This window comes from Columba livia, chromosome 6 (assembly GCF_036013475.1).
Source record: "Columba livia isolate bColLiv1 breed racing homer chromosome 6, bColLiv1.pat.W.v2, whole genome shotgun sequence".
NCBI classification, from domain to species: Eukaryota; Metazoa; Chordata; class Aves; order Columbiformes; family Columbidae; genus Columba; species Columba livia.
The window spans coordinates 12,443,128-12,466,566 of record NC_088607.1 but is presented as its reverse complement, the minus strand read 5'-3'; the positions used below and the strand labels follow the sequence as shown (position 1 = coordinate 12,466,566).

The 23,439-nt window shown below is 41.0% G+C and overlaps 1 long non-coding RNA gene across 1 annotated transcript in view; it reads right to left on the bottom strand.

The window, feature by feature from the left end:
* LOC135579846 (uncharacterized) overlaps positions 1-23,439 on the bottom strand; it is a 46,633-nt gene that overhangs the window by 807 nt on the left and 22,387 nt on the right. Inside the window, exon 2 of the long non-coding RNA XR_010473665.1 lies at positions 49-112. This is a non-coding gene — a long non-coding RNA (uncharacterized LOC135579846). The remainder of the gene's footprint in view (positions 1-48; positions 113-23,439) is intronic.

The window sequence follows — 23,439 nt, the reverse complement described above, 5'->3', positions numbered from 1 at the left end:
CCCTAGCAAGGAGGCTTGGTCACTGTAGGAAGATGGTGGATACCTTACCTTTGCGACGTGAGTTTAAGAGCATAGTTTGATTGATGCGGCTTGTCTGTGTGGCTCAGATTACCTGGGAGGAAGATAAGGAACAGCTAGTGGAGTAGCTGCAGAATTCACAGACACCTGCAGAGCAGAGCAGTAATAATGCCTTGTGAATCTGTGTATAACAGGTCCAAAATTTGTGAGGAAAAGCAAGCCAAAAGAAAACCTCAAATCTTACTTTAGGAGTATGAGGAAACACTCTACAGCTCTGCCCATGCCACTTTGAATTATCAAGTTGTTCTCTAATAAGGTGTAATGGGAAATAAACCCTAATGAAAGCAAACAGTACCTTGTGTTTCACAGCCTGTCACTTTGCTTGTTTGCTGCCCAAGAGAAAGGCACTGAGAGATTTCTCACAGAAACAGTTTTAGTCTCCATGCAACTGAGAGAAATACACCCACTCGTCCCACTTGCCTCCTTTACAGATATATTTTCTGTTTTCCTTTCAGGATGAACAGGACAAAAAAACATCTACTTGTTCTACATACCTTCAATCTACCTCTTGTTGTGAACATGACTTTCCTCTACATAGATCAAAATGAACTTAAATTAGAGGAGGAAAAGCAACAAAGGAAGAAACATTTGTTTTTAATGAGCAGCAGAAGCAGAGGTAAGAGAAGACCTTTCTCAGGAGATGCTCTTGCTCAGATTTGTCAGGGGAACTCAGATGAGGACCTGCAGGCTGAACGCTATTCTCATTTAACACAACCGGGAGCCGATTCACCCACAGACAACTGCTGGCTTTTCCCAGGGCTGCCACAGGACACTGACATTGTCTGAGCAGGCAATAACCATTTTATACCACTCTGCAGGCTCCTGTGTAAAGCAATTGTTTAGCTTGCTTGACCTTAGACCTGGCCTTAAATCTACTGACAGGATTAAAGAGACTTGTCCTGTGAAAACTCTTAACACTAATGAATCTCAGAGTAACTTGATAATTTCCATAAAACCTCACCTCCAGGGGTCATGCGAATTTCACGTGAATCACTCTTTTACAAAGTATAGACTCAATAATTCTCGTTGTTTGGGGCAAAAGCTGTTAAAAAATGGTCATAGCATCTTAAAGACATAGAACTAGAAAACCCATTAAATACTCCATAATTAATTTCAAATAAAGAAACATCATGTAATGTAAAAAAAACACCTAAGGTTCTGGGGCACCTGCCTCGTAGTTGCCAATGTTGTTATGCTCTATTTATAAAACAGGTGCATTGGTACCCACAGAGAGTCAGTCCATCACCGAGACAGGCTGAGCTGGTTCCCCCGAGCTGTGTGTTCAGCAAAGGCCCCAGCAGCGTTTGAGCAATTTAGCACTTTCCAGGAAGCCAGACAAACTAACACAGCCTGTTTATTTCCTCTTTCTTTCAGCACTCCCACGCTGGTGCCTCTGTAAAGGAAAATATTGATGGATCTGAAATATGTACGACATAGGCTGGGAGTCCATGGCAGTCATCCCCTAGCAAGCTGTTTCTGAGGCTGTTTCCTTTAGTGAGACCATGAATTATTCTCTTTCTCTTACTCTTTTTTTTTCCTGGTCATATGAATTTGCCACCTGCTAAGGTGCTGCACAATTACAACCACCAACAGCATGGAGGAAGAAATAGCAAAGTTTGCTCTACAGTAAGATGTCTGTAGAAGATTTCAAGATGCAGTAAAGGAATCATTTCCCCACCTGGGGGAAAAAAAGGAGGAGAAGGAGAATAATATTTAGGGCTAGCCTGCCAAGTTTTTGAAGTTTCAATGAAATTTTTGTTGATCTATTTAATGTCTAGAAAGTGTCACGCTTCATTTCTAAGTGACATGCCTCAAGATCCCTATTTATGCACTGAATATTTCTGAACTATATACTTCATCAGGTTGCCATGAAAGATAGTGAGAAAACTTGAGTGAAAATTGTAAAACTCTACTCCTTTTTTCTTGATTTGCAGACAGAACTGGGCTGGCTGGTCTCAGTGGCTGGAAATGGGGACAGGGAGCCAGTGGAGACCCAGCAGCAGCTGGAGGGAGCCCTATGGGACACGGAGGAGTCCTGAGGTGGAGAAGTGATCAGGAGCAGAGTGTCAACTCCTCCAGCAACAACCAAAATGAAGACACCCACAGGTGCTGTCCCCAGCACCATCCCTTCTGTAAGCATAAATAAAATCGTTTTGCCTCAGTATGAAGTTCTCACTTCCACACACTAAAACTGAGGAGAGTGATTTGTAGCTCGATTCCCCCTCTCTAACAAAACCCAACGAAAAGCCTTCCATCAAATGACTAATTCCCGCAGATGACTTCAAAACTCACTAGGGGGAGTTTAATTCTCGGTGAGAAAAGGAGCCAAGGCATTGCTTAGGAAGCCCAAACTGTCCGTATCTTTCAGTCCTTTTGTGCCAATGTTTTCTCACAGCAAATAAAGAAATACCCTTTGGAGGATGTGCCTGGCGCGGTGCATCACCCAGGAGAGACCGCAGCACAGTCACGCTGTGAGCAACTTCATAGCATGAAAACAAATCGCAGTAGATGTAATAATGCAAGATGCAATGAAACAACAATGAAACTTGCTCTTTCAATATTTGCAGAAAGATTATTTATTTCAGTAATGACTGGAGGGAGGCGAGTGTTGAAACCTCTCAGTGTTAACCTGCGTTCTCTGCTGAGCCTTCGTTTGGTCAAGAAGAAAGAACTCAGCAATGGAACAGAAACTGTGCTTTTTTTTTCCCTTCAAAAATTAACCCTTTTCACTTTTATGAAAAATTCATAGCAACTCAAAACATTTCAGAAACAGCCTTATTACGATAATTTCATTTCCCTTCAGAAAGCATATTCCTTTGTGAAAGTATCTGGTTAAAATAATAGCTCCACCTTCCAGGGGTGCTAGATCACAGTTGGTAGCCAAAGATCAGACACATCCACCTGACAAGCCCTTTGAAATGCCAGCAGAGACAGTTTAACAACCAGAAGAGATAGTTATTCATGCGGTTGCATTTTCTTTTCCTATTGTATCCCCATGTATTTGTCTGTTAGGATTCTCTGTTTCATCTAACCTCTAAGACCTCAATTATTCGAGACCCTGAATTTGCTCCTTTCCTGGCAAACCTCCTAAGGCAGAGTGCCCAGTGGCTCTGCAAGCCACAGACAATGATTGCTTTAATTTGTATTATTTTCTGTGTTTTTAACATTTTTAAAGAGAGAACAGGGAATTTCTACACAATGGAAGCATTTCTAGCAAAAAGTTTGATTAGGGTTTTTGTATACACCTACTTTGATAAAACAATATGCAAAATAATCCTCCCCTGAAAAAACAAAGTAGCTCTGGGGTTTGAGTTGGTGATTTTGCTCTGCCCTGCTTCCCAGGTGATCCAGCTCCTATGCTTTTCTTTTGCATTTTGTGCTCCAGAACAAGATGATTTGCACCAATCATCATTCTGTGTAATCCAACCACCCTCTTCAAATGACAAACCACCCTGTGTTGTGGGGGACATATCAGCTAAAAGGCAAATCTGGCCTAAAGAAGGTTTGGGTTTTTTTCAGGAATTAGATCAAGGAGTCACACTCATTTACTCATGGCTCTCTAAGAGATACTTCATAATTTTAAAAATAAATCTATGCATATCTGCTTACTTAACAGTTCCCTTTGTTTAAGCCTTTGTAGGATGCTTGAAATACTACCCTTAGCAAGAGGCCAGCTAAAACCTTTGCGAAACATTACACTGTATTGTATTTCTTGCTAGTAATAGCAAGAAAATAAATGTTATTTTTCTCCTGATTTCTATTTGTTTCATGACTATCTCAATAAACAGAGATTAAGAGGGAGCCTGTCATTTCACCATGAAGATGTTTGTTTCTATAATTGATATGTCAGCTGAGTATCACAGCAGGAATTTAGGATTTTCTTTTAGACAAGAGAATGGAGTAATGTACTTCTGCTTTAATTCCCCTTTCCATTAGAATAATGTTCCATGTGTGCCTGTCTGAAATCATCCAAGTGATGGAAGTCTTTTAAACACAAACCTAGAAAGTATCATAGAACTGAAATGCTGTTGCACTGTGTCCTGGTTAGGCATGGTTAGAAACCCTTGCGAAGTTTCTTGATCCTTGAGCAATTGTTTTTGTTCAGTTTATCCCTGCAGAAACCCAGCATTAGAAGCAGCATTAAGTATTTCTTTCTATTGCAAATCATAGTGTTCTTTGTATCTCTTAAGACTTCTTTCAGTCATTAAGAATGACTGAAATTATCTCAGCTTAGTTTTCACACATACAAGGTTTTTCTGTGTGTGGTTAGAGGAAGTTTCACGGTGATCAATGTCTTTCTTTGGTCTGAATTGTCTTGACAGCCAGACATCTTCCTCAAATATCTGCAATGCTAATTGTAAACCTCCTGACTGGTATTTCATCAGTGAGAGGGGGATCGATTTTGCACATGGAGGGTCTAAGACTAAGGAAGGGAAATAAATAGAAATCTGGGGACAGTTTGAATGAGGAGGAGAAAGAGGGAGCTGAACAATAGGGCTTTTGTGCATACATAACTGGGGGGGTGGGGGGGAAGAGACCAAAGTACCAGAAACTGTCAAAAGTGCATTTATGAAACTTTAAGATTATGGGGGGAGGGAAGAAAGGATATTTTTGAGAGCAGAACAAAGAGATACAAAGGGAAACCTCCTCTTTCCACCTTGTCCTTCCCTTCTGTTGCATGGAAGAAAGCTACCATGAAGGAATGTGATCTTTTGGCTTCTCCTCCCATGTCCCATAAGGCCACGTGCTCATGGAAAGGGTCTCCAGTTTCAGTCCAATTTTTAGTCTTCCAAGACTGATCAATCTTAGGTAGAGCTTTTAGCAGCCATCTGAGAAAAGATAATGGGTGAAAAATTTGGAGGTTCACCCGAGTGATAGTACTGATGGCAGACAGCAGAAAACCCACTGCCTTCATCTGTGTCCTCTCCTCTGCAGACTCAGTGGCAGTGAAGAGCTGCTGCTCTGCTCTGCGCAGGGAGCATCAATGTTTCCAGCAGGGGAACTAAAAATTTGCAGACAAATATATATCCTTGTTACTCTGAGGATATATATGAGCAATCGAAGGGGAAAACAGCAACTTTGCAAGAATATTGCACTCAGCAGGACATACAAGAAGGGGGTAAGAATGAAAGTGTGCTGGAAAGAAACTCTGAAAAATTCTGAAACCACAACAAAGTTTGGTTGTGCACAAATCTAGCCCATACCTCAGCAGTGTATTATATTCCATCATCTTGTTTTCCCTTTGGGTGTCTATTTGCATTTAAACCAGCCCAACATCTGGTGGAGGACAGCATGGCATGTTTCAAACCCTTCGCTTGGATAGCATCACTTCAGAATAAATGAGCGCCTGAATGCACTGAGTAGGGAGTTCAGTGATTTGTGTGGCTGGGTTTTACACATTCATTTGTAGAGACAAATGGGATTTGGAGCGGGTGACAAGGGAAGAACTGCTGGTGTGGCTAACTCAACGTGTACCACACATTCTGGAAGTAGAAAAAAAGTGAAAAATACGGTGTGTTGCAGGCTAGATAAGAACACTTTTTAAATTATGCCTCCATGATAAAAGGATAGCTTTGAGGAGCATTGTTGCTAAATCACAAGGAACCACACAAACAAGAAAAAAAAATGGTAATATTTGTTAATACCATGAGAACTCTGCGGACACACAAATCTAGTTGTTATAACCCATTTCCTAGCTATTTTCTATAAATGCGAACAATTTGTTCAGCTTGTCTGCCTGTCTTTTTCACTGGATTTCTAACAAAATGCCCTTAGTCCTGGCAAGTCGAGCAAGATCAAGATGACTGTGACAGCTTCCCTGAAGTGTCTCTGATTGCATATCCATTCACCTGCACATAATCCACTCACGTTTGTCTGCTGTGGACACTGGCATTCAGCTACCTCTCACATGTTTTACCCGTAGTCTCTGATACCCACTAGAGACCTAAAGGATGTACCATCTTTGGTCATGACCTTGAGTAACTGGGGTGGCTGATTCAACATAAAAGATTCTGACTTAGGTAGAAACAACCTGGAAAATGAGATGTATGATTTCTTTTTAATTGAGTGGGGTGATGGAGTTATTATGGCAAAAAATTAAGAGACTCAAGTGCATGGCATGAAGAACTCTAGACAGAGGAACCTACAAGAGGAAGCATGCATGTGAGGCCCTGGAAAGGGGACAGCAGAAAAGCACAGAGTCAAGAACTTAGGTCACCAATTGTATATAATTAATAACAAACAAACAAAAACACAACAACAAAACCCTATACACCCAAAGGTTTCAATTTTTCTTGCAAGCCTATTCACATGTTAAAATGTAATCTCTTCTCTCCTCAAACCTCAGGAGAAGTACCATATATTCCTTGACAGACTTTTGCATAGAAGATGGTTATTTATATTTGCTGTTTTGAACCACCATATGGAATATCTGATGTCCTCCTTGTGGTCTGTGTGCCCCAGCTCTTTTTCAAATAAATGCAACGAGAGGAGCAGATAGCAGTGAGCAGCTGCACAGAACTATCTAAGCTCCTTCTGGGACTGAACCACAACCGGGTAAATTACAGTGATGTACTGAATGCATGCGCAAATGAGGGGAAAAAAGTGGCAGCAAAGACTTGGTGGAGGGGGTTGTTTCAGGAACCTGGTATCTGGTCATGCAGGAACTTCATTAATTAAAGCACAGCAAAACAGAAAGCTATGTAGAGTAATGAGGGAGCTTTTTAAGTCTCAGTTTCCCTGAGAAGTGTTTCAATTCTACAGGGCACAGAACTACAGGAGACTGGAAAAGTCAACACATAAGATTTGAATAGTATAGTTCAGACACATACAGACCTTTCCTGTGCTCAGGATTTTATGGATGACTCAAAAAGAAAAATCACTGGAAAACATTTCAAGAAACACCTGAGTGTTTCTAATGAGCAGCAGTAGTCTTGCCTTCACTGTCTAAAAATGATGTCTCTTTAAATATACCTCCTACACTCTTCCAAAACAATGGTCATTTAGTTTTCCTTATTATTGCAGAAGCAAATGTCTCTACAGTTTTTCAGTGCCAGATCTCTTACTTCCCAGAAAAACAGAGAAAAAACAAACAAAAAAACCCACCACACCACAAACCGCACAACAACAAACCACCCAGCAACAAGAAAAATAGCTCACTTAAAATAAGCACTAATAATGACTGCATGATCTCCTGGTTTGATATCTACTTGTGTATTTCTTTATGGAAAAGGTATTCATGGGCCTGACAGCAGTTGCTTTTATTTTACTCCTGTTTCTTTGATTTGAAAAGAGTTTTAGTGCATAATGCTTTTCACCAGAGAGATGCTGTATGGCCTGTGTCTCAAGCAGTTAGAGTAAAAAAGATCATTACATGAAGTTAATTCCTTGGTAGATGTGACAGATAGATGGGAAAGACCTTGAGTGTCTACACTTTTAAGGGAATAAGGAAAAGTGCAATATTCCTGGAAGAACTTTAAATTACATTTTCATTCTTACTTACTTTTCCTCCAATTTTTAAGGTCTGCTTGGTGATGACTTGATAAAAGTGCAGCTAAGAGCAACTGGTAAAAATCTAGGCTAAGCAAACTAAGTCTACCGCGTTCTGGTGGTTCTGACTGAAAATAATGCCTGATTTACTATGATTCTTCATGCATATTTATTTAGTCCTTTCACTGCAAGTCACACTACTGTCAATTTTAGTTGCAGGAAGCTGGCAAAGATTACAAACAGCCCATCATCAAACAGAAACCTTTTATAGGAGGAGTTCTTCAACTTCAGTCATAGTAATCCCCTAGAAATGGGATTAATGGAGGTGCACGGTTGTGTTTTGGGCCTGTGGGGAGTCTTTTATCAGCGATGGTTGTAATGACCTGTGCTGGGATCTTGACATAAGTGTCTGGCTCTTCTGTAACACTCTGTCCAGCACACTCAGTGCTTGCTGGGGTCAGTAGCTTCCTCTGTGTCTCCAACATCTATGGGAATCAAGTTTCTTAAGAGCTTTTGATTCACTTCTAAAGCTCTATCAGTGGAAATGTTCATTTTGTACACAATCTCAATTTAACAAACATGGTTACAATTCAGCCAAGACTTCCTAGTTCTAGGACAGCCAAAAGTACTTAAATTGATGGTTTCAGAGAGTTTTCATACTGCAACATGGGGTTAAGTGGGAAGCTCAACACCTGCTTTTACATAATTGCTTTTTAATTATATTAGTCTTTTTCCAGTAGATTATTCCTAATATGTATGTCTTTAAATAATATTTTAAAAGAAACCCAGCTAAAGGAGCTGTCAGAAGTATATATGGAAGTTAAAGGAATAACTTATTCAACGGGTTTTTGTATGACTTGTTTTGATTTTTAATTTGTCAGATAATGCTGAGGTTAAGACTGAGGTTAAGAAACATTTGTTCATCAGAATAATTCAATGGACGGTATGGATTTGACTGGAGCAACATTCATAACATTTGCATAACAGAACATTCATAACATTTGCATGATCTGGATGGTGGATAGATAAGCACTGCAAAATTGAAATAATTCCTTAAACAACTGCATTATATAGCAACGTTCTTGCTGAGGTATAAATTGGCACTGTAAAATGAGCAGCAGGTGCTAAAGCAAATTCCAGACTCATTTATACAAGAGGAAACTTGCCAAACTACACACATGTCTAATTTGCTGCTCCCACTAATACTGGGGACTGTTCCATTAAGACCTGTGTTTCCCAGACACAGAAACTAGAAGAAACCCTGTGATGTTCTTCTGCAGTTAGGCACAGCGCATTGGATCTGCAGTAAAATGAATCTCTTCCAAGCATGTGGAGCACTGACCGTTTACTAAGCCCCATGTGGTGCCAGGCACTCCTCCAGAACCAGGGAGTGAAGTGATTATGGGATTCTGTGACTGATGGCTCTATCACATGCCTGAGATTCACGGCTCACAAAGCCACGCTCCAGTAACTGCTGCTAGTGTGCCTGCAGAAAATGCAAAGAAATTTGCATTTTAATGTAGCTTAGCCAACAGAAGAAAAGGGTTAAGACTAGTCAGCTTAATTTGCATTTGCAGTGAGCAAAAATAAGTGCCTAAAGACAATGGCCACAGCTTGATGTTATGTGTGCTGATTCCATTTGGCATCTGAGGCTTTGCCATGGAAAAATCCTTAGTGGTCTGGTTAAAACACATACCCGCAGGCTCCCTAACTTTTAGGTATCTGTTCACACTGCATCTTGGTTTTCTGCTGTTCCCCTTTACTGTTTCTTCTGTTGCCTTTGGCTATCAGCTAGCTGAGTACGTTAAAAAGGCATCATTGCTTCTCAGGATATTTCAGGCTTTTCTTCTTTGCAAGATTAGACAGCCACCTCTCTGTTCCTTAGCTAGAGGAAAAAGAGCTACCCTTTTAGCCTCTCCATCCTTTTAAGGACTAATATTCTCCTCATTTCTTCATTTCTTTCCTCCCATTTTCGGTGGCCTTCAGTGCAATACTTTAAGTGCTCTCCTTTCAGAACATGATTAGGTTTTAACACCATTCATCTAGATCTAAAAATAATGGTTCAGCCTTGGTGCACTACTCACCCTGCTGCCTTATTTGAAAGAGCTTGGGTTTTAGGGCCTGCCAAAATCCTTCTCCAGGTTTCCCAATGAAATGGTTCCCATGTAGTGCTTATTTCTTGGGTTCTGCAACTTCCATTTAGACAAATCAAGTGGGAGGTGCCTCTCAAGTCTTGCAGTCTAGTTAGCAGTGAAAAATCAAACCAGGGGCCTTTGCGGTGGAGCACTGTGTCAGGAACAAGTCATGGTTATGGAAGTCGTATTTCTGTTCTCTCAATATGAGTAATAAATGGGAGGCAGCTGCACTGACATTATTTAAGTCTTAATATTTCAATTTCTATAGATTGTAGACACTTAAGAGTGTCCTTGGACCTTCTTGGAAGAGAGAATATCTCTACTGTTTTTTCATAGGGTAGGTGATACGACATAGCAAGATTTACCTGACTTGTCCACAGTCATAGTGAAAAAAACTGGAGCATAGCAAAGAACTACAGAACTAAAGAACAGATCCCAGCAATGTGTGCTATCTAGTGTCCTGTGCTTCTTTCACATAGTAAAACCAACAAAAGCTGATCAGAAAATGATGTTATCAGAAACAAGTACTCAACATGAAAGAAGGCAATAGTGATCAATATTCATCCTGAATCCTGTTAGGTTTCTTCCTTTTGCTTGTCTGATAGGCTTTTCCAGAGCTTTTCTCTGCTAGTTAGCAGCTTTCTCCCAATTACTACCCTGAATTATTACTTTTACTTTGCCATTGCTTTTCTCCTGCCCATTTTACTTCTACGTGTCACAGCTTCTTCCAAATAAAACCACCATCCTGGATCTTTGTCAGCTGGCAATTTGAGACAAATTTCATTTCAGATCTGGTCTAGAGCTCATTTAAGTCAACAGGAGCCTCTGTTGAGTTCAGTGTGCTCTCCAGGTGGGCCTTTATAAGCCCTTTATAGGCCTGTAGTAGGCTGGATATAAGATGTCTATGTTGATAAAACAATGTGCCTAACAAAATAGTACTGCAACTTACAGGTTGCAGAATCCTTTATTTACCACATTTTGCTGGCTAGTTCAGGAAGGAAAAGACAAGGAGGCAGAATATCCAACATTTCAATAACAAGTGGTGTCTAACAGCCAACAGGAAAGGCACTAAAAAGCAAGTGCAGTGGAGCACTTCTTTATGAAGGCATTATGATGAAGCCACCTCTGGAATTAATTTACTACAGTTTTTTTCATTTCACTCCTCTGCTCACTTGGGCACTGCATTAAACCACCAATGTTCCTGGGATGAACAGATGAACAATACACAAAATGCTTCTTTCATGTCCCTTTCTCCCCCCTTTTTTTTCTTTAAATCATCTAGAAGAGCCAAACCCCCTAGTTCTCCAAAGGTGACGTTACCATTAATTATATTTGACTATTTCTAAAATGTAGGTCTTTTTTGATTGTCATCCAACACATTAGGGTCCCTCATTCTAACTTTTTATAGTTTTTCCTCAAGTGTCATAAGGCACAGCTCTATTTTACAGTTAGAAAGCAATAATTTGGTTTGTAGTAATGAGATCACTACACCACAAGAAATGGACAAAACAATACACTGTAAGAAGTAAACAAAGCTGTTGTCGATGGATCAATCCACCAATATTACAGACAGTAGAAACTCAAGTGATAATCCATGCAGATAAATTAGTCACATAATATTAAGCAACAGATATTAAAAACTGCAAAACTAACTGCAGCTTGAGACACAAACAACCTGTGGGGAAAAAAGAAAAATCATCCCAGTTCAGCACTTAATGTGACCCAAAGCCAACACAACACATGTGAAAGCAGAAACAGTGTGAGTTGGCACATCTCAGTGGTAAGTTAAGACCCAGCAATTGGGAAGGACACAAGACCCACAATACCTAAAAAAACCCTTGGCAGCCTTGCCAGAAGAGTTGGGATTGTTGTTCCCTTCCCATGTAACACCAGTCCCAGCTAAGGACTTGATTTAACTGTTTAATTGTTTGCAATCATTAACCTTTCAATAAAAACACAGCTTCAGCTTATTAAGCTCATTAGCCTGTAACAAATGAAGCTTTTGAACATGCCAAGGAGCAAAATATAACTGGATTCAGAAAGTAATTAGATGCATTTGGAGAGGATGATGGGTCTCCTGAGGGCTATTCAGCACTGAGATGAGGATACAGTCTCTGATTCAGGAAGTCCCTGGGCTGCAGACTGCAGGGTGGTTATATCAAGGGAACGCCATATATGTTTGTCTAGCTCTTATTGTCTCTGTTACTCTGTGGTTGCTAGGTCAGGTGGTCCTTTGATCAGCTATTCTTATGTACTATTAATGCTTGGCCAGCAGCCAACACACAGTGTCAAACTCACTGAAAGAAAGTAGTAGAAAGCATTGGTTTACATCTTATAACCTAAGCGCCACCCCCCCAGCAGAACAGTGGTACAAACACTACAGCTGAAGCCCTCCGTCAGTCTAGATTTTGACCAATGAATGAATGTTACTCAGCACAGAAGATAAAGGCTTATTCAGCCAGAGTAATTATCAATCACATGCAGCTGTAATAAAGTGTCCAGTGTCTTTGATTGTTGTCTTTGCCTTTTTTCTTTTTTCAGCATAGGCTGCAAACCCTTGGAATAGATGCATTTGCATTACTGAACATTGTAAAGAACCAGTTTTCAGTGCCTTGAAAACACAGGCTGGGTCAGGAAGGAATACCTGGCTGCATCACCTTGCAGTTTACATTTTTGGTCCATCCATTGCATTCTTGAATGTTTACTTTTCATCAAAGCTCTAAGACCTTTTCTGCCCCACCCTGGGATCTTTCCTAGAACCAAATCTTCACACACATCGATCTCAACAGTGCCACATGCTTCTTTTTAACCTGCTTCTAACGCCACCAATATACTTATAGGTGAAGCTCTCACTTGTCAGATGGCAATCGCTTGACACACTGAAAACAATACCAAAAGGACAGAGAACTATTCAAGCTACCTCTATGATTAGTGAGAGGTAAACAGTATAAATCCACTACCAGCATAGTTCTTATTCCAGTTTTCATGCTTGCCATACTTTCCACAAATTTTTCTTCTTCAGTCTTGTGTGCTTTTAATGCCCCAGAGTAACTTTATTGCTCAAGTAAACTCTAAATCTCAAGGAACTACTCAAAATCATTGAGCTGACTGTGCATCTGTTTTATTCCAGGGAAAGTTAAGAAACAAGAAAAACAGAAACTAAACATTTTGTTCTGGATCATTCAACCTGAGCCACATTTACTGAACTTCAGTAGTGTCCTAGAAAATGTTTGTTCTTCTAATGGCTGGGATTATCTGTATCAGATGAACCATCAGTGTAAGAGATATCCTTGCTGTCAGGCCAAGCATAGTTTGGGGCCTCTTCATTCAGATCAGTTTTTATTGGGGTCCCTGAACCACTTGCATGAAGGGGAAAGCTCTTGCTTTCAATCTTACATGTGTGAAAGGTATCAATGCCACACCTGTCACTTGTGGCTAAACCAAAACGGAGGCTTGTGCTTATATTCTCTTTCAAGATCATCACCTTGAGGAAAGTTGTTTGGGAAGCTGCCTGTATTCTTGATTCAGTTCTTGGAGGTTTAGGGCTTGATGTATCATTGCTTGAATTTCTGGCTATGTCCCCACCCAACTCTCATCACACAGAATGCCCCAAATATACCATAGTTTGTGTATCTGATCACCAGAATTGTCTGTATCTTTTTCCAGATGGAGAAGAGTCCCATGACCCTAGCATAGGGTCCAGTTGGAAACACTGTGATAAGCACCACACAAGCCAAGCTAGAAAGATGCAGTAAATGCAGTACACAGATCCAATGGCTTCTCAAGTGAGTAAGCAGAGACCTAACTGAAATCAACATTAAAATGTGGTCATGACACCTGATACTTAGGAAGGCCACTTCATTAAATGGTGTAGATGATGAGGGCAGGGTGTGCAGCAGCATGTAGAGACAAAATATATCGGCACTGTAGCCCAGACCCAGAAACATTATGACTATGAGTGAATTCACTCATATGGGAAATTACTGCATCTTCTAATAGGAACAAAAGTCACAGAGCAGTTTACGAGTTGCAAAGATGTAAGGTTGTGTCATGTGTGCAAAGGCTTCCACAACAGAGCAGTCATGTTTTGACAGTGTCAAACTACTGCACAAGTAATCTTTAAGAATTATACTAGGAGATTTGTAGTTTGGGTGGGGTTTGTTGTTGTTACTGTTGTTTTTGTTTTGGTTTTGTTTGGGGTTTTTTTGTTGTTGTTTTTTGTTTTGTAAAGGCCAGACTTCACAAGCAGATTAACATGCTCCATATGTCCAGTCAGTTTGTTGAAGAGCCCAAAATGTGCATCCATTAAATATAATGAACAAGGAATGATAGATGGTGTCTCACACTCCCAAGCTTACAATTAAAAAAAAAGGAAAGGCTGCACGGTAAAGAGCAGAGAAAGCATCCTTCAGTCACATATCCTTGACACAGAGATGTCAGTTGTTCAAAAGAGGTTTTAACATCTCTGACATTAGGACAGCAAGGGAATGGAAAAGTAAGCAAAACAAAACACTGGAAGGGCATTTTAACACTGTGTTAGGCAAATGAGAGGATAAATGATGACTATATATTGGATGGTGGTGGGAGGGTTATAAACATTACAGAGACAATTGCCGCTAAATGAGGTGTATCCCAGGCAGCTGTCCTGATGCATTAGGAGGCTGTTCTCAAAAGGAAAGATTCTCCCATCAACACTGAACCAAAACAAAATACAAAGATCCCTTCCACACAGCTCACATGCCTCGAATAACTCAGCAGCATGTGAATCAAACCCTTCCAGAGGGAGGCTGTGTTCTGGCCAGCTCCTTTTGGGCATTATTTGAGCATGGACATGCACTCTCTGTAAGCCTTAATTATCAGAGTAACCACAGAAGCAAGCAAGTCCACCCTGTTTGCAGGGACTTCTATGCCTCTGGTCTCTGTGTGGTACATCTGAGAGCCTCCGTGCTGGCCCAGTCCCATTGGAAGGACTTGGTTGGCTATTGTCTTGCTGGATTGCTCTGATCACAAGAATTATCGGTTTCTTTCAAGGTCCATTTTTCTGTCATGCCATATGAACATGTGACTGTCTGAGGTTTCTGTGTTTCTTCAATGGAAATTTTCTGTGCACAGATGTAAATGCAGTGCAGTGTGAGAATACAATACTCATATTAAAAATAGTAGTGTTTGTTTTGTTACTGCTAATAACATGTGCGGCTCTTCTGGAGCACCTTCCGTCAGTGCACTTTGTATTACATTATCATTTCACAGGCAGAGAAACTGAGGAAGAGACAAACACAGCGTCTTGTCCTGGAAAATAGTGCCACAGCTGAAATACGATTTAAGACTTAAGTGTAGTACAGTGACCTGTCCAGAAAGCACTGCCTATCTTTGGCCAGTAGGAAAATTATAGTCTAAAACAGCGGTGGTTGCTACTCCACTGAAATACTCTTTATTTCTGAAACTGAGCTCATGTTCAATACTCTCTCATGTCCTTGTTATGCTAGAAGCCTCAACAATGCTGACTTCAGGGAACTGAAACACTGGGTCTCCCCCACTGCATTAACTGATTGATGCTGGCGTAAGGCTTCCAAGTCACATTTCTTTTCCAGTGGTCAGTACATCAATAATGATCCATGGTGCAGCCTCAGGTGTTCCACAGAATGACAGCAAGTCCCTTTTAACCGAACAAAAATATGTCTACAGACAACACCACAAAATGAAAATAAGGGAAAATAAATGAAGAGGCAAAGTCTATAATAAGTTTTACTTGATTGAAAGTGAAATCTGTTCTGGCACAAGATGGTGCATGGGGTTATTTTTTAAAACACTTCACTTACTAGAGACTGAGAGCTACTTTTCTCACGGATTTGTAAATTGGCTATCCTCTGAGGAGTGCTGAGTGGTAGGATGCAGAGATTCTGCCACTATGCAGCCCATCACCTTATGGAATGGAGTGAGAGCTACCTGCTGTTTACAGCTCTGACAGGAGAGAGCCATGTCAGAAATAATGTTGATATATCCCTCCAAAACAACAAGATGGTCTGGAGTAAAAGAGCATCTCAGTAGGAGGGACTCCGTTTGCATAGACATAGTATTGCTTTCTATGAGAGCTATTGCTGCTGTTTGTACTACAATCATATCCAGATTTGTCCCAGGGCATCAGGGCTCTGCTGTACAGACTACAGTCATTTCATGGAGTAAGAAGCATCTCTGGCCCCAGAGCTTCAGGTCCAGATGGCTTAAAGGGAATGTCATGGAGGCACCCCAGAAATCAACATAGGCAGGTAATAAGCCCAAACAGACTTTATTATAACCAGAACTGTCTAGCGGAGAACCAACTAGAAATGGGGTTTATCCAAAATCATTCAGCACTCCAACAACATTTACTAAACTGCAGGCTGGATGTACAAGTGGGGGATATTGTTACTGTATGACCACACCAGAATGATGATCCCCAGCCCATACACATACACTCACAAGAAGGGGCCACTCTCACTCATGGGCACACAGAAGAAATAATCACTTTCCTGAGGGGCGCATGGGCTCACTCAGGGATATATCCAGAAGAAAATAACCACTCACCAAGGAGAACGTGAGGGCTCTCAGTCCCTTAAACAGTGTTCCTGGTCTCAGGGGAGGGCTCTGATCACAGTCCTGCTGCTCCGAGAAGAACCACTCAAAGGGATGTCTTCAGTGGGGGCCCCGTTTTATAGCCTGCGTGGCTCTGGCTGTGGTCATTACAAGCATGGTCCAGAAGCTTCTCTGGGCCTGGACACCCAGTTGGCTGAGCACCCTGTCTGTCAACCAAGGGTCCTGCTCCTCCTGCTCCTTCAGCCGGGGTGGTGAGGCAACTCCACACCGTTCTCAGGGGTGGGGGACTGGCTGTTGGTGCCCACCAAGCTGTGTGTGTGAGGACAGGCACAGAGGGGCACTAAGGTGCTAAAGAGCCATCAACTGCCCTGTTGAAAGCTCTGGATCTCTTAAGGAGAGGGGGAGGGACTGGAGGGGGGTGCAACTGCCACAGGGAGAAATGACAATTGGAGCAGAAACAAAAGTTGGCCTCTGTTCTGGGGAAACACTAACCATTTAGGATAAAGCTCCATTCAGAAAAAAATTTTTACAAAACTATTTGTAACGTGTTGCATTTTGAAAAGGCATCGGACTGGAAGGAAAAAAACTGGCCCAGATGAACCTGGGAAGTGAAGAAAAGCAGGCATCTCCAAACAGCAGCAAATGCAGCAGAGGAGACGAGCTTCTCGCCTGAGCTGGTCTCCATTAAAATGGCTGGCTTCCCCCCTCAGTGCTGCCATGTGCACTGCTGCAGCAAACCCACCTCAGGGCAGGGCAGGCTTTCAGCAACCTTGTGCCCAGATCCATCTCTTTTCACTTTGGGTATCCATATGATGCTTGGGCTGCACTGTAGGACTGGGCCCAGCAGAGCAGGCTGGAGAGAGCATCTATCCATATCTAAAATGGTGCCAGTGCAGAGGTGTCCACTCTTGACTTTTAGAAGTCCCTTTGGGAGAGAAATGACATGGGGAAAGCGGCAGGAATGATAGTCTGGCATAGGCTTGGCAAAAGAGATAGTGGTAATGGAAGAGAGAGTATTTAAACCTGAAAAAAAGGAAGCCTTTTCCTTCTGATCGAAAATAATTGGGCTTATAGCTACAGTCCACCATCCCCTGGTTAAGAACCTCCGTATGGGTGTTGCAAAACCTCATAGTACAGCAAGCACATAATGAAAACCTCTCCCCTCCCTGGGCAGCAGAGCAGTCTCACTGCTAAGGAACGGGATGGATCTTGTTTTCACCATCTTCTGCTTCACCACCTGGATGGAAGGAGGGAAAAAGAATTGCTTGCCCCCAGGCATATCCTTTGAAAATTGTAATTTTTCTGTAGGATTGCCTCCATCAAAAAATTCTCCTGAAATAATTTTATTTCTCTGTGCCCTCCTGCCCTAGTTTCTCTCCCCTTTTTCAGCAGCTGAATATGAAACTGGTTGAACAACAGGACAAAAAATGACTTTCTCTTTCCCTTATTTTGAGAAATAAAATCTCATGGTTGATTTGTTGAAAGCTTCTATTTTACAGGGAAATCAATTCCTTCTCCAACCCCTCTTCATTTTAAAACAGACACTAGAAAAATACCCATTCCCTTTAAGTTTGACAGATGCCACCACAAGGTGAGAAGGAACCACTGTTTATTTCTGTATAGTCTTTTTTAATATGCTGTATACATGGAAACACTTCTTCATTCATCAGTTGAAAAGTTCATTTCTTCCTGCTGCCCTTCACTCCACTTTCAGGTCTCCTAAGCCAACCGTGAGTGTGCAACACAACTGACTCTGGTATAAATAAGAGCTGTGGAAATGGAAGAAATTAAGAACTCCTCCAGCCCTAAGGCTAATATTGCCCTCCTATTTGTTTTCTCTGTATACTAGGCTTAATACTTTTTCTCAGCTGGGTACACGAGCTAATATACTACATAATCAGAGGGAAAATATCACCTTATAGAAAACTCATTTCTTATCACGCTTGAGGTTTCTGTGGATACTGGAAATACTTTACTATTTTGTAGTATGTGGGCAGAATAGCGAAGAAACAAAACAACTGAATCATTATTTTCAGCTTTAGGGTCTCATTTGTATTAAAAAGTCTAAGCACTCAAAGTGGAAGGAAACTCAATCTTCTTCCATCTCATGTGTGCTACCTTGTTGCTGAAATCCAAGTAATTTCTACAAAGGAACTCAGCTGATGCACAAAAAGCTTCTGTCTTCGGGGCGCATTTAGTGATGGGACATTCACGGTCCACCTAAAGTACATATAGCAATAGTATGAAACTGTCTCCATATCCATGTTACATGTTTCGGTCACTCTACATGGCCTATCTGTTCTGTGTGCTCGGTGTATCTGTAGGACACATCTGTCTGGGTGGCTTTGGTCTGTGGCAGTGTCTTCAGGATTTCAGTCTGTGAGTAATAACCTACCCACACTGAGCCTCTCTATCTAAAATGGTGCATGAGTCTAAAGGAGTGCAAGCCTTTGAACAATCCCCTTCTGCCAGCTGATTTTCACCATTCATCAACTCATAATTCATCTGAGGTTAAAAAAAATGAGATAAATATTTGGAGAGAGACACATTAGAAGAGAGGCAAATCAATCAATATAGCTCCTATCCTTTCAGAAGTCTTTTGAAAAGCTGTAAATATCATGACACAAGAAAGCAGGTTGCGAGAGAGAGCTTAGCTTGAATTAGATATGCATTGGTGAGAGCAGAAGTTCATAAAACACATAAAAACCACGACCTCTGTCCCTGAAACCAGGCCTTAAGCCTCCCCTTCACTCTCGGCCACACTGCAGGGCAGACCGAGCTCAGCCAGTCAGATCACCTGTCTTGTGATCAGATTTGTGTACTCACTATCTAGTTATCTGAAGTAAAATGAAATTTAAGATGCAAATTGGGGTTTAGAGAGAAAGAACAAAAACAAAGGCTTTAACACAACAAACTGTGCACCGTGCTAGGGAAGCATCTTCCTCTGAAGATAGTTAAATCAGCTTAAAATATCTGCAGACTTGTTGCTTATAGTGTATATTGTAGCTCCATCTTTTATATAGACAAGGGAATACTGAATAGTATTGCCACATTTGCAATTTAAGTTATTCTTTGCAAGCCTTTTTTTTTCCCCTCGAAAGCTCAGGATCCTGGAGATACCTGATTTTGTGACTCCTATACTTTCATTCACACACACTCTTTCTCTAGTTTCCATCATTTCAGGTAAAAGTTTGAAAAATTCTAATCTGCCTCATGAACAACAGAAAACAAGTGAAACGATCACAATGTGACAAGGGTTTCACTCAGGATTTATCCTTGTCTGAGCTTGGCAGTGTGTGTGCTGGTCCACTTATTATAAGAGACGGATGTTAGATCCTCAAGAGAACTCAGTTGCCCGTAGTTCTCCCTGAGCTGGTTAAGGCTTCACAAAAGCTGGGAAAGAGAAGTGCCTAAGTGTGGGTGTTGTGGAGCTGGATGCTGCTGGCACTGCATTGCTCCTGGGAGGGAAGGAAAATGATAGACATCATCAAGCTTTCAGTGCAATCAGAACCACATGGAAGTGCTGTACTTCCTTAAAGAATATCTTTATGGGTAGTAACAAGAAAGCCAGAAAGCCCTGCAGAGTAACTTACTCTGGAGACTATGCCATGAAAAGCCACAGGCTATGAGTCTGATTAACAATAAATAATGACTCAGAACCAGGATTTTTCCTTTGCACTGAAGTCCACATTTGTTCCCAGTATACATGACTGGTACTGACAAGTCACCATTGGATTCATTAGGGAAAGTGCACTGCCTGCAGATATATCTAAATTTACAATGCAAAATAAATATACTTGTCCTGAGTATCCTGTATCACAGTGGAGACAGAGAGAGGAACGGAAGAAGGGAGATTTCATACTCAGATGTGTCTGACATTGAAAAATGTGAATTAGGATCAGGAAAGGATAAATAGTGAATTTGTGGAGGAAAAAATATATCACATTAGCTAAAGAGTGAAAGTTTTTTCATCTTGGGATTACTTCCCCCCAAACAGTTGGTTTGTTGGTTACTTCGGTCACTTGCTTAACTCCTAATTAAGAAGATACTACGGGAAGCAGTCTCTTTTCATATCTAACTACTTGACAGTCACCTTTTTTCTTCAGAGTTGATCCTTTTTGAAAAGCAGGCTCCCACATCAATTACAAAACAAACACAGCTTGGTTTTTGGAAGGGACCTTTTTTCTCTGTCACAAGCTATTTAGTTTTCCAATCATGTGGCAGCTTCACATAGTCTTCAAGAGAGAAGGAAGAACACCGTACAGCAGAACAACTCCTGAGCTCTCCCAGGAAACACCTGCACCTGCTTTCTGCTCACACATCCACACTCATCTCTGAACCAAGCCACGAGCTGATCCTACACAGCTGCTACAAGGCATTATGTTGGGGTTTCATTTGCCAGCATTTCCACCGCTCTGGATTGCAATTCTGTCTCGTAACAGCTCCCAGAGCAGTTTCATCAAGCTGCTAAAGTCAACCAAGTAAATAATGCATGCTTCAACTTTGGGCTAAATATGCATTTGTCTGATAGACCATAACAGCCACCAAGTCTGTTGTGCTAAGCAATCCTTAGCTCTATATTTACCAGATCAATGGAGTGCTTACAGCTTTGACACATAAATCAGTATTTAGGTAAAAATTTAAATAATTATTAAAAGTAAAAGAGCATTGCTGTCCAGATATAGCACTTACATGGAAGGAACCTTCTTCTCTCATGTTGCTATTTTTCTGGAGCCCTCAGAGCCCTGGTCAGCAGACATGCTTAAACACAACTGAGTAATCTGAAGTCAGTATCTGACCTTCACCCATTTTAAGCATGACTGCTGCAGAACAGGGAAGGTTCTCACAGGATCTAACCTGTCCCCTCAGTATCATTTCAGAGCAGCTGATAGTACCCAAGGCACTTGATTCGTCTTGTTTATTGTATGAGAAGAGACAACACTGTGATACTGGTCTGCTTGTCTGGGGTCTGTATCTGTTAAGGACAATAGGACTGCATGAGGATGCTTCTGCAGCACCAAAATACACAAAGACAAAATACAGATGCCTTATGCACTTCAACAAGCATCACAATTTAGTGATCATTTCCCTCATGGTCTCTGAGATACATCAGCTCTGTAGTGTACTGTCTCCCTCCTCTGACTGGACATGGGAGTTGGAGGAGGCAGCTGGCTTTATCACTCAGGTCACTGATAGGAGGTACCAGTGACCGTGGGTCTTGTCTAAGGAAACTCTAAGGAAGCCACATGGTGGATGCTGAAACAAAATGCATCACTGTTGTCTGAAGAATAGTCTGAATTCAGAAGTGAACCAGCTCAGAGGATTTCTTCTTCCAGGCTTTTCTGTTGGTAACCAGAACAGTGGACATAGGATCTTCTCTCTTATTTTTCCATAGATACTTGGTATAAAATGTGGAGTGCATACACACCTGTAGCTCTTTCAGAGCTTATAAAGGCAAAGCTGTTCCTAAATTTCAGGGAATAATGCTATCTATGAGATGGTGATTCCAGCTCGTCCAATTTCTTGATGAGTACGATCTGTTTAAAGGTGAAATGAGAAGAAACCTACATTAACTGAGGACACTATGAAGGCGGGATGGAGTCTGAGGGCACACTGTGACCTAGCTGGTAGTATGAGCATTAAACTAGATAGCTGCTTAGTGCAAAATTACCGCAAGAAACTTCGGGTAAAAACCTGTGAGGGATGCTGTGCTGAGCGAGGTTACTACTAAGGTCTGCTGTCCATCATCTAACACAGAGGAAAGGACAAATTTCGAACTAGAGATAGCAGAATAGTTGTGCAACCCACTACAGAAGTCTTATCTTCAAATGTATTTACTCCAAAGTCTTTCTATTTCTGTCACCCAGGACCTAATATTACTGCAATCCAGAAACCAGGTATTTCTGAGCTTGATTCTCAACTGTCAACACACAACATTTCCCAACTAACTCTTATTACTACTGCCTCCAGAATCCTGACTCTCATTTTGCATGTCAAAGCATCAGCTGTCTGTTCCAGACCCTAATTGTGCTGGTTGTGACCTCTGTAAACTAATCTGCTATAGCCATTTGAGCAATTAATGTCTTATGCAAAGTTTAGTACAATCTGAATAAATAAATAAACTATCCAAAAATAGATCTTTTAATAAACAGCCTGTCTGGCAGCAAAATATTTGTTTAAAAATTCTAATGATGATCATGATTTATTAATGCACTTGTCAACATCTGTTGCTGAGAGCATTAGGTATGCCTCAGTGGGATTTGCCTTGATTTGTTGAACATAAGTCAGATAGACAACAATCATGTAATGAAAAGTATTACAGTTTCTGAATACTATCTTTTTAATGTATGGGGAGGGTTGCTTCCTGCCCTCTGTGAATCTGCTCTTTCTTTATAACTTTATTATTAACAATGAAAAACATCTCCAAATCAGTTCCTTGGTTGGTGTAACATGTTCTGTCAGCTCCTGTGATCAGGTAAATCCACCCCATCAAAGCTGATTGGAATATTTTAATGCCTGATGGTGAACTGAAGAGGAACATGCTATGTTTATATAATTCTCTCTAGAAGGAGAAATAAGCAGAGCTGATATATATCAGTAATGGATAAACTTTAGTTTTCCTACTCAGGTACCTTCACTTATGTCACTATTTCCAGAGAAACTCTGTTGATGTCAGAAATGGATTAAAATGAGAAACGGGTACACATTGTATTTATCCTATACATATCATGATGCTCGTCTTAGTGGGCTACTTTGCAGTCATGACTGATATTTGCATGTTGATTCGCCTTTTCTTTATATTTTTAGCTGTCCTGTCATATATCTGAATTTTCTCTCTAGGCATTTACTAGGCATTTCTAAAAAAAACAAACCCAAACCCAAAGGAATCACTGTTACTTTCACACAAGAGTGAAAAGGGATGGCTAAATTCTGTAGAATTTAAAATTCATTTTTTTACTGTTACCTTTATTGCAAAAGATCCTTAAGTGCTTTAAGGTAGGACTGACTGAAAATCATATTCTTACAGCTACTTTTGAACTGACATTTATTGTAACTCTTGCAGTATCCTCACTGTCCATGAAATGCTGCTCTTTTGGGTGTGAAAAAATGCAGTGGTGGAAGCTTTGGAATATCTGGATTCCCCTTCCCCTCTCAAAATTGAAAT